Source organism: Panthera leo, chromosome C1 (genome assembly GCF_018350215.1).
Source record: "Panthera leo isolate Ple1 chromosome C1, P.leo_Ple1_pat1.1, whole genome shotgun sequence".
In the NCBI taxonomy this organism is placed as follows: Eukaryota; Metazoa; Chordata; class Mammalia; order Carnivora; family Felidae; genus Panthera; species Panthera leo.
Genome location: NC_056686.1, coordinates 163,747,821 through 163,764,359, shown reverse-complemented (window position 1 = coordinate 163,764,359; position 16,539 = coordinate 163,747,821). Strand labels below are relative to the sequence as shown.

General features: G+C 41.3%; 1 long non-coding RNA gene across 1 annotated transcript in view; it reads right to left on the bottom strand.

The window, feature by feature from the left end:
• Window positions 1-16,539, bottom strand: part of LOC122227949 — a 93,067-nt gene that overhangs the window by 12,335 nt on the left and 64,193 nt on the right. The window lies entirely within an intron of this gene.

Sequence of the window (16,539 nt, the reverse complement as noted above, 5' to 3'; positions counted from 1 at the left end):
TGTTTGTGATTTAATGTATCACAAACTTTATATTTTATTTCATTTAGCTTCACAAAGAGACCACACTATTTTTTGCAAGCATTATATAATTTCCACAACAGCTTTACGAGTCAAGACACACATATGACAATAAATCAGATATGTATACAATGCCTGAATTTTTCAAATTTGAAATGACTTTTAATAAAAAAAATAAGGATTATATCCATTTCTTACACTGTTCTGACTTATTTAAAGATTCAGTTGAAAATTCCTATTCATTAATCAAGAAAAATCTGCATAGAATTATAGTGATTGTCTTTTGAAACACTGCACCCTTGCTTCAAAGGAAACATATTGAGTAAAGGCACATCAACAGCACAGCTGAGTGTTAACTCTTCACAAACCAGCGTGCACATTGTCCGCAACCTAATAAAAACATCTACACAAAATGAGGAAATGGCTGTGACATCCTGCAATAAGCATGCAGGAACGCGCCTTGGAACCACCGAGGCGGCTGCTGGAGCAGAGAGACAAAAACAGGATGTGAAAATTATTGCAGGAGTGGTGGTGATTTTGAGAGTTCTCTGGCTACCTCTCCATCATTGGTGAGATTTGCTTGTTTTAAAAAAAACAATTTTTTTCTCTAGAAGACTCTTCTCAAATACCTAAATCTAAATGATCTTTTAGACCACCTGAAAACATTTCAGCTTTGACAGACCTCTTGGAAATTTACAGCTCCTCATGTAACCATTCCTTACAATGTGGTCTGCATACCCGGTAGCAGGAGTTTTTGTCAATGCAGGAAAATGTTTGCATCTGTCAGAACAAGTTTATTTCCATAGTATCATAGGTATAAAGTGGGGAAGAGTACTAGATCCTATTGCGTTGTTATTAACAAGCAAAACATGACAAAGAACATTCTCATGAGCAGGTTCAAAGTCTGAAAACCAGAAAAGATCCCCAAACTGAGTAATTACCCCCTAATAAGAAATCAATGTCTAACCCAGACATTGCTGAACACTCAGACAACTTTTTAAATTAAAAGGCACGTACAGAGGCATAGCTACTACATACACGCAATATTCATGACAAATACCAGTGACAGTGGAAAATCCTCTGCAAAAGCAAAAAGTGCTAAGCAAATGAAAAGTACCATTTCACCAACATTCTCCTTGGGTGAGCTGGAAAAAGGATCACTGGATTCATCTCATTAATGTCTCAATAAGTGTATATTGAGAAAATATGTCTTTCAAAAGAATTCACTGAAAACAAGGGCAAAAGGTTTATTGATGAGAATGGGAGGTAAAGACATGCGTCAGAAGGATGGTGAACTTCCTTAAAAAAGACTATCTGGGGCGCCTGGGTGGTTCAGTCAGTTAAGCATAAGACTTCAGTTCAGGAGTTCAGGTCATGATCTCATGGTTTGTGAGTTTGAGCCCCACGTCGGGCTCTGTGCAGACAACTCAGAGCCAGGAGCCTGCTTCGGATTCTGGTCTCCCTCTCTCTTTGCCCCTCCCCTGCCTTCACATACTCTATCTCTCTCTCAAAAATAAATAAACATTTTTTAAAAAATTAAAAAGACTATCTGGCCATAGTGACAGGTAAAGTTACAGAGTTCTGGGGGAAGAAGAGGGAAAAGCTGATGAATTTTAATTCACCACATATTAATTAACTAAAATTGGAACATAGATAATAAACATTACTATGCAAATTGTTTATATTTATATTTTCAAACATTCATCTCTACACATATATGTTACATATAAATGTAAAATATACCTTCTCATGCTGTTATAGTTTTTTAAATAAAATGTCTATTAATGTACATCTTAGGTACATATAATTTTGGCCAGGTCTGTCCTCATTGAGAATATTTCCTAGACCCCAGATAATTTAATAAAGTTTCATATAATTTATGCTTTTTTCAAAAAAACTGTAGTCTTGTTTGGAGGGTATAAAGAACAATAATTATTCTGGAAATCTACTGAGCATGGAAAGAACTGAAAAATATAAAAGTCATAATGGCAAAATGTGTGAAGTTCAGCAACCAACGAGAGGGAAACACAATTATAAGCTTAGTTGGTCAGAATACAAAAAAGCTAATAAAAAAATACAATACAAAGATTAATTTCAAAATTATTAGAAAAACATCAAGTAGTACATGAATCATTGAGGTAGGATTAGTCAGCTCCTCTTGTATTTTGCAGCAGAAAAAAGAGGAAATGAAATTCAAATCCAATCACATTTACTTGCATTCTTTTTTGGTTGACATTATGTTTAGATTAAGGCTGTAGGTCAAATGAAATATATGCTGTGGGTCAAATGAAGTATTTGGTTAAACCATATGAAACTGCCATTTTGTAGGTCAAAATTGGTTGACCTTTAGCAATTCCATGTGGTTCATGTATCTTAACACATGTTGTAATGTAGATAATTACAGATAGTTTTTGAAGTCAAATGGGCATGTTTGGATGTCATCTTAGTTCTACTACTTGATTATCTATGAACCCTTAGGCAAGTTACATGCTTTTACCTCTCCTGTAGTATCCTCACCTAGGTAAAGGGCACTGTGGTGTCTACTCTTAGAGTGTTGTGTAGATTAGATGAGTAATCCACATACAGTTCTTCATATAGGGCTTTGTCCCCACCTAATGAAAGTAGTTCCCCAAAGGTCTGTATCAAAGTCAATAGTTTATAAATGAGAAAGGAGGGACCCTAAGGTTTTACTGAATCTTCTGAGATGCTCCACGATTTCAAGTGTTCTGGGCTTCTGGGCACCTTCCAGAGAAGCCACACCTAACACAAGCCAGCTGTCCATATAGGTGAGGGCATCCCACCAAAACATCTGCTTTGAATCAATGTCAGCTTCATCTTTGAAAGATATCCTGAATCTTGTTTCCACACCTCACTCTGCCAGGGACAGTAGAATTTAAAATCACCAGGAAAACACGGAGAATAATTCTTTGAAATTCAATAGCTATGAAATTGGAAAGTGGAGTGGGTGGGGAGCTTATGTCAAGCCCCTCACATTTCATACGCAATTTAATAACTCCTCAATGCCTGATGGTATTAATCCCACTGGCCTTACATATTTGGGTTAATTTCCTTTGAGGTAAGCTTTTTCACACCCCATCCAACCAGAGAAGCAAGTGCTTATCAAACTCTGGAGGATGCTGGTGGGTGGTTTCTTCTCAGTGGAGTCCTCGTCTCCAACACCCAGTGTGCTCTTCCTACATAAGCCTTCAGAGTGAATTCCATTGCCTATCAGCTTTCTGGAGGAAGGACACAGAGCCCTGAAAGTACATCTAACAATTAACAATAAGCTTGTGGCTCTGACGAATGATTTCCATGTAATATTTCACTTCATTCTCACAGGTCTACGGGAGTTATCACTTCCATTTAGAAATGAGGAAACAACTTCAGCCTTACCAAAGTCACACTACTAAGTACCAGAGAATTCCAGAGTTGGACTTCTCTGTTATTATACCCTGATTCTTCAGAAAATCAAGAACAGCCTAAGAATAGGCATGCTATAGAGGGTTTTTCTTCCTTATGAGTAGAATTTCTATATCAAATAATCAGCTAAAGACGACTACTTTTCCTCATCACATCCTCCAGCTCATTCCCATTATCCCTCAAAATGGGCCAACATCACCCTGCCTTCCATTAATGACTAAAGGGTGGTCCTCTCCTATATGATTCCCAGTGTTTTACCTTTAAAGGGAACCCCTTCAATGAACTGATGCATTGTTTTCAGTCTTAGCTTCTCACTGGGTGTCTTTCAACTCCAGCACCAGTTCTCCATATCACGGGTTTTTCTGGTGTTAAAAATATCAGATTTTTCCCATTGCATCTTTAGAATCTGTGCAAGCCCAGGATCCCTGGCACAAATCAATATTCTACGTTAAAGAAGTGCAGGAATGAGCCAATAGAATTAGCAGAGTAATTTACTGTGCCTCGGCTACAGCTGGTAGGGACCACAGAGGGAAGCAAGCAGATGTTTGTTTGATAATGGCAGTTTCCTCCAGTGGTCAGAGCCCAATACCCATACTCTGTTAACAGTCTGTCCGGCTTAACAAAAAGGGGTAAGGGAGATCTTGAGAACTTGAGCTTCCTCAGTTTGTAATGCCAATTGAGTTCTCCTTCTACTATTTCATTGCATTGTTCTGTATTTTTCATGGTTATAATATGGAATAATATCACATGAAGGTTTAGATTTGTGGTGGTGAAAAAAGAAAAGGGTTTGGATGCAGACAGGTTAGAAACTGTTATTGGGATCACAATTTCCTATAATTGTAAGAATTTCCTATAGTTAAAGTGTTCAGGAAATCTTGGCCAATGATACCCCACTACAAGCTTGATAGAAAATAAAATGGCAGCAAAAAGCACATGGAAGAACATGTGGGTTTTCCTCTGTTTCTTTGCAATGTAGTAGTTTACAGAAGTTTTGTTTTCTTTTTTCAAAAAACAATGAATAAACTTGTAACAATAAAACATAGAGTCAAGGAAAACCCTGTTTCCTTTGGATTAATTTCTATCTTTACATTCATGCCCAACCTCCTGGGAGGGAGATCAAAACTTCAAGGGTAGCAATGCCCTCTTTTGAGAGGCCACTGAGGAGACGACCATACATACACTATGAACCTACAGTAAGTCTTGGTTTCTGCTTTTGTTTTTGTTTTTCTTTTGGATCTTATCTATACCTTGAAATGTTTAATCTATCAAAAGTACTCAGCCAAGATATATTTTCTGAAGCTTACTATGGCAAAATTCTGAGTCAAGGTCACAGAAGAGATAATGTCATAAATGAGAGTAGAATAAAGTTACAAATATTAACAATATAGGAAGATTGACACAAACTTTAGGGGATGAAGCCAAAAGAGGGTGTTTAAAAGAGGAAATGATGAGACAACATTATTTTTAAAAGGCCACTTCTGCCTGAAATCTTAGTGGAACTTACCCCGCCAGAGATATGGTGAGGGAAAGGTGAAGGAAATAGCAGGCGCAGAAGCACAGACTTGGTGAAGAATGAAATTCTTGCAGTGAGAGAACAGAAAAAAAGTCGCTTGGGCTGGACAAGCCCAAAGATAAGCCTGGAAGAGAAAAGAGCCTAAAGCTTGGAACACTTTGAATGCCAAGCTCTACCATATAGATATTATGTGGTAGACTACACCCTGAGGGGTGTCCCACCATTGAGGGGATCTGAGCACAGTCTGTCCAGTCCGTTCTGTAATTCAAGAAGGTCATTGATCATCAATGCGTAGGTTGAATTTGTGGGTACAGTTTAACAGGAAGTTAGGGGATAATGGAGGCATGAATGAAGATGGTAACATGAAATGAAATGGAAGTTAAACTAAGGATTTGGTGTTAAGGGGCTAGAAAATGCAGAACTTCCCAGATAATTGGGTGATGTGGTTGGAGGGTGGTAGTTAAGGAGGAAGGAAGGGCCAGGGGCAACTGAGGTTTCAAACCTTGGGAACTGGGTGCCATTAAAAAAATCCAGACCACAGAGAAAAGGAACTGATGGGAAACTCTGTGGAGTATCTCAGCACGTCAAATGCTTTTCATGCAGCATTTTATCCCATAGTCACAATTTTTATTAGAAACTATATTATTTCCACTTTATTCCTGAGGAAACTAGGACTCCAGTAATAACCAATTTGCCCAAAGTCACATAGACAGCATGTGAAAGAGTGAGGGTTTGAAGTCAATTCTGTCTGGCTCCAAAGTTTATACTCTATTCCAGAGATTTTCCATCTGTGCTCTAAAGAATTCTAGAAATCCTCGGAGGCTCCTTGGGATCTCCTGAAGGAGCATGAAGGAGGTTACACCTCTGGGGTCCCTTCTTGGCTTTAACCTAGCTTAAGATTTCCTTTAGCAAAAGAGTTTTCCTACTAGCAAAACCAGCATGTCCTTTTTCATCTCAAAAGAGGAGAAGGGCTTGTTTTTGGACACACTGGATTTAAGAAGCAAACGGGACAGGTGAAGTTGTCCAAATGTTAAATATGAAGAACTGAGCTTAGAAATGAAGATACAGATTAAGGAGAGTGTGTATGGAGCGAATCAGTGCAATGGGTTCCCTCGTTCCATGCTGGTATTAGCAATACCAGCTTTCTAGTATAAGTAATCACATTCTTACATTTCTAATATTAGTAATCACATCCAACTGTCATGTGCTAAAGTGGCTAGAGGTTCCTAGTTTCTCTGTGATGCTGGATGCTGCTCTCTTGAGGTATGCTCTACATACCTCTGCTCCCACCAGTTGGGTATCCAATTTATCAAGAGCACTTGGATTTATTCCCAAACCATTTTTTGCCAGTTGCATCTGTTTTTTTTATCGTTCATAATTTTATTAAACAATATGTAAACCAATGCAATATGAATGCAAAAGGAAATGAAGTTTTTTCTTAAAAAACTGGTTGAATTATTTGGATAGAATAGACAAGTTTCTTTGCCTTCAAATGAAATGGAAATGAGATTATTGTTCAATATTGCAGAAAACCATAAAAATCTAGACAGATCCTGGGCTCAGATGGATTTTCCAATGTCTTTAAATTCTTACAGCACCAAGACTGGAAGTTGTAGATGATGTATTATTATTATTATTATTATTATTATTATTATTACTATAGCTTATACTATAAGAATGCTGAGTTGGCCTTCAAGCATCAGACCTTGGCCCTACATTGAAAGAGTGAGGAAATTAAGGTATATTTGTAATTTTAAGTGAAAATAAAATGTTACATGTGTTTGTATGTATCACTTTTATGATGCCTATTTAAAAGACTTGTTTATTAACCTACAACTACTAGTTCTGAGCAAGTAGAATAAGAATGTGTCTACCATGTATTTCTAGCCCCTGAACAGAAAGGGGATTTTTACCACTTGAGCACAGGTCAATCACTTGACTCTTCTGATCCTTAGGTCAAACCAACTAGAAAATTTGGCAAGGAACAAAGAAATTGTTGCACTGGGCTGAAACGTCCTACAACCCACCAATATGAGAGAGGGCAGGAGTGAGAGTTTAGATTTTAAATGACTTAATTATGATTTCCACTTGGAAAATTATGTGGAAAGACTTTCTTCTCATTTCAAATATATGTAAGCTCACTTATTACTAATAGGCACAATTCTGCCAGTCTCCATAGTGACATAAAATAGGATTCCAGGCTGGGCTAGCAGGGAATGGACTGCTGCGAAGACATTTTTAACTGTGTATGCAAGGTCAGATTTTACTTTGCTGCCCTGGAGAAATACGAGGAGCTGCAGCAAACAGAAGGAGAGGCCACGCCGCTCCCCAGCAGCTGCTGCATCGTGACCCGGAAGCCCTGAGCGCTCAGCACCAGCCACGAGGCCTGTGTCTCTAATTGGCACTGCAGCCAGTTAAGTCTCCTCCCTTTGTGTGCCCTAGGCTGCCAGAGCTAGAGAGAGAGAGAGAGAGAGACGAGAGAGAGGGAGAGAGAGAGCAAATCATATGTGTGTGTGGTGTGTGATCACCTGCTTCCCTTCTCTTGTTGCCATGGGTTACGGAGCCCAGAGCTGGAGAGTGGGGCCAAGCACTTGGGGTGGAAATAACTGCGTCAGCCTCTGAAAAAAAGAAACTAGAAATAGGGAGCAGGGAAACAATGAGCAAAAGAACAAAAATCAACATCCCAAGGCAGCCTGACTGTCAGCAAGGAAGCCAGGCACCCGAAACGAAAGCAGTCCTTCATAAATCTAGATCCCACCGGACACATTGGTCCAAACACTGAGGAAGAGAACAGAACAAATGCAAATGTCTACAGCAATACTATGCCTCCACCGCCTTGGGCCTTAGGTACGGGTCTAGGACCCACCTTGGAGAGAAACAAAGTCTGTTAAGAGTTAAGGCAACAGCTGTCAGGGAGCCCATGCTCTGCACAGCATTATGGAGTACGAGGCACTGAGTGGAGAGACACACGAACAGGAAGGAGGCTGTGACCTTGGGGAGGCCACTATTTAATTAGGCATCTTAAGTCTGTACGTCAGGCTTCTTGTGAACCCTACACCCAAATACTCATTATTCTTCTTATGTGATGGCCCATCAAGGAAAAGAATGTGTTTTCCCCTCTTTCCTATGGCTTCTGAATATTTTATATGAAATGTCATAACTTTTATTAGAGGGGCTTTTCAACAAAGTCCAATCTCCTAATTTTACAGCTGAAAAAAACAGGTTCAGAGAGGTTAGGTGCCTTGATCAAGATAACTCAGCCTGTTTGGGGCTTTTTTTGTTTGTTTTGTTTGTTTGCTTGCTTGCTTGCTTGCTTGCTTTTTGGAGAGGGAGAAAATGGGGGGGGGGGGACTCTTAAATGATGCAGATAATGTTTACTTATATCGGTCTCAGACTGGATGGCCAGGAGGTAAGAATCCTACATCTCTTCAGACTGAACTATCAAGAAAAGAGATAACTAAGATCCCTGCTTTTCTGATAGGGCCACCCATTGTCTTTGGATGTGAGGACAAGAGCTGCTTCCCACCAACATCGCTGGGTCCAAGCCTCAGGCATGGCAGGACATTTGCATGATCATTAGGACAGACATGGTAGTGAAGGTGTGATCTACAAGCCTTTCTAATTCAGACCATGACACTACTGTGAGCTTTCAAGAGCAATTTCTTCCCTCCTTGACCCTTGTCAGAGGGAAAAAGAGCCCTCAGGTTATTGCAGTGCCTATTGACTTTGGCCATCCTTTCCTTCCTCAAGTTTGTGGGAGCCTGTGTTCTTCCCTGGTTACCATCAGCTATCGGCTGGAAACTGATTCCATGAGAGGTTGTAGCTAATCTGTGTGCTGGAAGGGAACTAGTTTCTTGATGCCACATTGCTGACTAGCCATTTGCCAGTTCTCTTTCCAGCTCTATCTCTCACTTGCTAAATACAGGGAGGCGGCCACTCTCTTTTTGGCTTTCAGTGTGTCTTGAAATTTAAGCTCTCACGTTAAAACATGTGGAGACGTGTGTCACTTGTATGCTTCTGGCAGTCACTGTAAAAACGTACTATCTACCTGATGCCAGTGGAGTGGAGATAACTGTGGCTGCTTGACTCCATGACCCTCCCCGAGAAGGCTAACGTCAGAGAGGGATGAACATGACCCTTCACAGAGGTGTGGCAAGTTTGTCCAGCTCTTTTGTCTCCCCTGAGCTCTCTGTGGGGGCAGTGTGGGCAGGACACAAGGAGGAGAGCATAGCCCAGGTTTCTCAAAGGGCAAATAAACAATGTCACAGCATCTGTGAAAGTTTATCAGGGAGCACTAGAGAGCTCTGATGCTGGGAACACATAGGGAGCTGAAGGCTATGTCTTGGAATGCAGACTGTCCCAGGATAAACCACAGGAAACAGGTGTGCCCAGGTTCATATCCCATTTGAAGTACCACAGCTATTCCAAAGGAATAGAAGGGAGTTAAACCTCTCCCTGCTAAACAAATTAATCCAGATCCTAAATCCTGTTTATTGTTAATGGCCAGATATCCTTGAGATGGATTCCTCGGCAAGTCTTTTGATCTCACTGGCCCTCTGGGGGCTGCAGATTTCTCTCACTAATCGAAGTCCATAGATCTTTCTCCTTCAGGGGTTTATCTATACTCCATGAGTTTTTCAAAATCCTTATACCATGTCCTTCTTTATTTCCCTGTACTCTCTTTCTCTCTTCCTCTGTCCAAATCACTCTTTTATTTACTTTTCACTTTTGATCTCCACACAGAAATAACCTCTCTGTGTTCTGGGATTCAGCAACACACGAACAAAAAATGTTTACAGAGCCCCTACGGAGTGCCACCCCAGGGCCAGGGCTGGGGTACAGCTGCAAACAGCAGATGTGCTCTGTCCTCACCACACTTGTCGAAGGAGTCAGAGAAGTCAGAGGTGAGAAGTTTCCGTTGAGAAGAGGGAGAGCTGGGGATGGAGACAGGGAAAAGCAGGTACAAAGGTCCCAAGTCAAGAAAGAATGCAGCATGTCGAGAGAAACTGAGAGGAGCCCAGTAAAGCCAGAGCGTAGACAGCAGAGGAGGGATGGTGAGAGATGATGGGAGAGGAGCCTGGCAGAGACCAGGTCATGGAAACCTTAAGACCTTCTAAACCACATCAAAGAATTAGACTTTATCCTGTGGCAAATGGGAGGCATTGAATGTCATAAGTAGGGGGTGGTGTGATCAGATTTGAACTGTGGAAAGATGGGTACAAGACTGAAGGGCACATGGGAGTGTCAGTGGGGAGACCATTTAAGAGACAGTGAGTGGTGGTAATAATTACAATGTGAACAAGAGTAGTGGCAGTGAGGATGAAAAATCTGAACAGAGTAGAGACATATTTAGAAGTGGAAATGCCATCTGATAGCTGTGTGGGCTGGTATATGAGAAAAGCATGGGCTGCTCTGAGAGGAATCATTAATTATGGAACAGGAATACAACAGTGACCTCCGACGTCAATCATGGTGTCTGCCCAATCAGAGCCCCTGCTGAAGGGACAGGTCTACAGGAGCCTGTGTTAAACAGGGTAACCCTACCCCACCTGGTCTCAGCTGATAAGACCAGGGGTAAGCACCTGACCCAAGGGCAGGCCATCCGTAGGCAGGCCATCCGTAGGCTGGCATCCAGCAATGTGGCCTGGCCCATCACTGTAGTCTGGACCAATTAAATTTGCTCTCTTGAGAATATAAACTATGAAAATGCCAAGAGAATGAGTCAGTTAGTAATAAGAGCTGAAGTTTTAGAAGGATGAAGCAAGGGGGAACATGTGCAAGCTGAAGTTATAGGGAAGAGGAAGTAATGACTAAGCAATAGTCAGTCCACAAAGAGGATAGGATGGAATGGATGTCAAAAATAAGCAGATAAACCAATAGAGGGCATCCCTGTGGCTCCTGAGAGCAACAGAGAGCATAGGTATTTTCCAGAACTATCTCTAGCCCTGAGCATTTTCTATTTCAAGTGCTGTTCCACAAGCATCCTTGCAATAAATTGCCTCCGTAATTTGAGTCTCTGTTCATGGCAACAAAAAAGCATTCCCCAAACACTCACCTAATATTTTGCCCAGTGTCATAGGCTTGTCTCTGCCCATCTTGCTGTGTGTCTCCAGGGTGGTCCGGAGATGCTTTCCTGCCCTAGATTCCTTGGGAGGAAGGAATTCTGCCATTCCTGATGACTTTACAAAAGTGGCCTTTGGCTGCACTCAGTAGGTACATCGAAATCAGAAAGAATGTAAAGCTTCGTTCCAGAGATTCTGCTCTATGGCAAAATTTTAAACCCATGGCGTGTTTCAGTGGGTTGAAAATGTCTTTGAACGTGTGCTCCCATATCCAGAGCTATGATTAATTACTGGTGGTCGCTGCTGGTTATGCCTGCAGCTCTCGGCAAGAAAATGAGTAAAAAGTATTTGAGTTTTTACATTCTCTCTCTGACAAAGAGCCTCTTTAAAGGAAAGAAAAAAGAAAAGAAAAGAAAAAGAAAAGCTGGGTGTAATCTGTAACAAGGTTCCTATATTTTCTGGGCAGCCTGGGCCCAGTCAGCGTCTGTCCTAAGATGAGCTATGATGGAAGCAGGTGAGATGTGCTGCTTTTATCCCGCACACGAAGTTATCCTCATCATGCTCCGTGCACATTTCTGAATTAGTTCCAGCTAGTTAGTGTCACTGCAAGACAATTTAGACTGCCATTGTTTGAGTATTCAACATACTCTTCGATGATGGATTCCCAGAAAAGGCGAAATCCATTACTTACACACAGTAGGAAAATAAACCTTCTCTCCAGTCTATGACATGAAGATCGAGAAAGCTTTTCATTTTAGATGGTTGGAAATTGCATTCAAGTGGCTTTGTCAACTTTTTTACTCAATGTCTTTGAAAAAACAAATTTAGCAATCTGGCTTCTTTATTCAGTAGGGGTGCGGTGTAACTAAGGATATTAGCTATCAATGAATGGTTCATGGTCTGTTAGCTAGCACTGGCTTGTAATAAAGTGCCACTAACTGACAGCTGTGCCTTGAGGTAGCCTCACAGTAAAACAACAACAAAAACCTTCCAGAGTTGAAATGTACAGGTAGAGGAAGTTCGGTTCAAAGGGCATTTCTCTCCAGCTAGAAGAAAAACACCTAGTGGATTGAAGATGTTCCAGGGTATAGTTACAATAGTTTTCAAGTCAATATAACAGGTTGGTAATGTTCTCTGAACTACCTTTCAACAGATGCCCAAACATTCTCAGCATGGGGCCAGAGAGGATATGAATGGTGTCCAGTGGACTGTGGGTCAGGAGGTGAAGAGACTTCTGCTTTACAGAAAGAGCTTTGCGGGACACCACTTCAGTGGCCAGGGAGACTTTGGGTGGTGGCCAATGTAACTGGATTGGAGCAAAAAACTATAGAAGAGTATTTCCCAAAGTGGGTTCCTAGGAACAGATCAGGTATAACATATGAAAAGGAGTCCAATATCAGATTAGTTGGAAAAATTGGGGGTTAAGTAAAGCTACACAGGTTGTAGGACTTCTTGAAGCTTTTAATAAGCTAATTAATCTGTGTAAAAGAGTATAGTTTGTGGTCTTCTCAATTTCTTTTTAGCAGGGGGACCATGGGAACCTTTTGATGGAACACCTCATCTCACCGGGCTAGTATGCTGTGAAAATTCTTTGGGAGAGATTCTGGTACTCACTCTCTGTCCTCTTCCTGACTCTCCAAAAGACCCTATCATGTTGTCTCTTATAACCAACTTAGTTCTGATCTTTTCATCAGGCTCTTCCTAGTCCCTGCTCCATCCTGTTTTCAGCCTTACTCTTTGACATTGAAGATCCTGTCAGTTGTCCCAGGGACAACACTGACTCTCATCCTGACTGGGTCCTCCTAGATTACAATCCTGGGTGCACTCCTCATGCTTGAACAACCCTCTCTCCTGTGCTCCCCAACACAGGATTTCAGAGCCATGACTCATTCCATGAGGCCCTGCTCAGCCCCTTTGATCCCTTCAGCAGGCAAACTTGCACTGATTATCTAGTGGCTGCACTAAAGAGCTGTCTTCCCCCCCCGCCCCCTCACTTCCAGGCTCCTGATGGAGATATGTCCTGTGCAACCTCCATCCTTGATGGGGCTCTGAGGTGCCCTGAGGAGCTTACAGACTCCAGGAGGCCTGGAGGAAAAGAAGCAGAACTAAAGTTCCCTATCCCCTGTACATTCCCTTCCAAAATCTGTCACTTTCTCCCTCTAATTAGAGTTCCTACCTGCCTTGCATAAACAGCTGGATTGGGGCAAAACCTTGAGGAAGCGATGTTGTTCTTCCGGCTACCACTGTTTCTTATGTCCCATCCCCCAGCCTCCCCCTTTGGAGCCTCTTCCCTCCCACCCTCATCTAGCCTTTTTTTTTCCCTGTACAACCTCCTCTTATTTGATATCAGTCATTTACACATAAGTATAATTTTAAGTCAGTTTTTACCCTCTCTGGGGACATTTAAAAAATATTAGGTAACTAGGAATGGAATGAGTGGCCTCAGGAAGTAGGTTAGGGAGCTCTATTCCCTGCATGCTAAAAACCACAGGATTGCCTTTACAGAATGCTAGTCCTGGCTATGACATTAAGTAGGAGAGCAAATTCAGGGGACTAAATAATTCTGCACCACTGGCTAGGCTCCCAGGTGGTGAAGGTGGATAAGCAGATCTCATATTTCGAAAAAGTTATACCTGGAGCTAACCATTCAGTACTGTGATTACAGCTCTTACCAGCTGAAACTTCATGCCATTTTTTATATTTTTATGTCTCGTACTGCACAATGGCATTATTATTTGACTGTGCAATAAGGAAAAGAAGACGAGAGAGTGACCCAGAGTTCTAATAATGCATTTTCCCTCTTAACATCAATGGGTTGGTCATCATTCAGAGCCAGGAACCCAACATCTACTGAAATTGAGGGGAGGTGACTGATGGAAACAACAGAAGGCACCATAGGCCATGCCTGCCTGGACAGAGATCCACGGGCCATGTATTGAAAATGGTGGATATGTGCAAACAAGCAAGCACACTGGCTAGCTAAGAGAAAACAAATTGCTGGAGGAGCGAGTATTTAATTTCCCCTGTATTACAAAAACACCCCTATGCTAACTAAGTTACAAGCCTCTTTGGATTCCTTGGTCTCTGGTATCCATTGGAGCTCCCCCACAAGAGAAACTCATTTTAGCAGCCTCGCTTGGCCAACCAGCCTTGGCAGGGAATGAAAAAGAACACTTAGATTTAGTACCAGCTCCTTTCTGAGTAGGGACTGTCTGAGTTCTAGGGACTTTCTCAGTATGAGGCTTTCTTTGTACAGAAATTGGTATTTCTTGCAACAGTTGCATATAAGGTGACTGGGATCCATCAGTCATCTTTGCCTTTCAGACCCCTGTGCATGTCTTCCTCACAGAGGCCTGCCCAAGCTGCTCCATGTCTGTTTACCCTCCATAAATACCCTTATCCCCATCCTCCTCCAACACTTGATTCTTTCAGTATTAGCTTCTAATGAATTAAATACTCTGCTCTTTTACTTTGTCTACTTCTCTCTCCTCAACTCATTCCCTATAATGTAGGAGAAGGCAGAGATTTTTTACAGGTTTTGTTTGTTCTTTGCTTTTTCCCCAGTGCCTAGAATAGTGTCTGGCACATAGGATATGCTCAACAAAAATATATTGACTGAGCAACTGACTAAATTAATTAAAAATGCTAATGCTCTGGAAATGAATATTCCCCTCCCTCAAAATAGGAAGCCTGTTGTTCTACCTTTACACACTTCAATTTCATGCATGTTTTTGAAATGTATCATGTCCCAAAGCAGGGTACGGTCAGTACTAATAAAGTAAGTGCTAAATCTTGGTGGATAGGAACAAATATTTCAAGGTCTATTAAAGGCTGTTTTTCTGTTGCATATATAATATATTATACATCTGAGTTATGTTTTCCTTATAGATAGTATTGGGGTAGTATGCTACTTGCCCTCAGCTACAAAGTGTTTCCCTATATTCTCAGCTTTATCTAGTAAGTTTCCTGAAAGATTGCTTTAAAAACTTGGTATATAGACAGAAAACTGAGAAGGAGAAATGAGACTGACACAAGTCAGGAGAATTACTGGAAGATCATGCAGCTGGAAAGAGACATATTTAAATTAGGAATTCAGCATCACAATCCCCTCACTAGTAAGGTTTCTGTTTGCCACAAATGTGTTAGAATAGTGCTATGCATTTGCACATTGCTTACTAGTAAATAAATGTCATTAAATTTCCAATGTTCAAAGTTGAGTAAAGACTGAGTCAAGACCCTAAAGGATTTACAAGGATTTACAAGAATCCACAGCTTCTAAAGCATTCCATTTGAGATGGAAGTCTATTTTAAGCCACATGGAACATTTCTAATTAACTTTTATCATCTACCCAATAATTAGAAGCCTGTACCATCAAGAAACCCTTTTACCATTTACTTTATAAAGATAGCATTGAAAGGGACCTTGGTCATTGTCCATTCGGGCTCCTATTACAAAAATACCAGACTGAGTGGCTTAAATAGCAAATATTTATTTCTCACAGTCCTGGAGGCTAGAAAGTCCAAGATCAAGGTGTCGGCAGATTCAGTGCCTAGTGAGGGCCTGCGTCCTCATTCATAGGGGGCTATCTTCTCATTGTCCTCACAAGGTGGAAGGAGTGAGGGAGAGCTCCTGGAGTGTCTTTCATAAGATCCCATTCATGAGGGCTCTACCCTTGTGACCTCATCACCTCCCAAAGGCCCAGCCCCAAATACTATCACACAAGGGATTAAGTTTCAACATATGAATCTGGGGGGGCACAAACATTCAATCCATATTAGCCATAATCTGCAGAATCCCCGCATTTTTACTTGAGAACTCTACGACTCTTGAAGTTTGCAAACCTCTAACTCCCCATCCAGTGATCCTCTCTGTCCCCTCTTCTTCCAGATAGCCTACTTGGACAGATGAAGACAATCATTAAGTTACCATTCAGCTTTCCTTACTCCAAAGCAGCTAATTCAAACCATGTTGGTGTCTCATGATGTTCTATTTCCCAGCATGTTATGACTCTACAGATACTCAAGCATTTGAAGATGTAAAATGTCAAAAACATAACCAGGAAGGAGTAATTGAAAAGACTGAACCCAGTTTCCCTTCCATTCCTGTCAAAAGTGACTCTATGCCAAGCCATTCAGGAGAAACCAGCCTTGTCTTTGGTTCTGTCAAGAGCTGAAGCTGGCCTTGGCAATAGGAGGATCTCAGAAGGCCAACCTAGGGAACTGAGAACTGGCCTTGAGCAATGTACTTTGTCAACACCTGTAATCCCTTCACCACCTAGCTCAGTACCCATATTTATTGAATTGAGTCTGTATCAAATTTAAAACCGAGCTTGGAGCAAACTTTATCTGGTGTGTTAGGGGACAAAAGATCAGAGAACCATCATTTTTCTTGATTTAATTACACACTTGCTGTCCTTTTAAATGAATGCAGTTGTGCACACACACACACACACACACACACACACAAAAGGTAAAGAATCTTTACCTCTTAAGATCACTGCAAAAACTAAATGACATAATTTATAT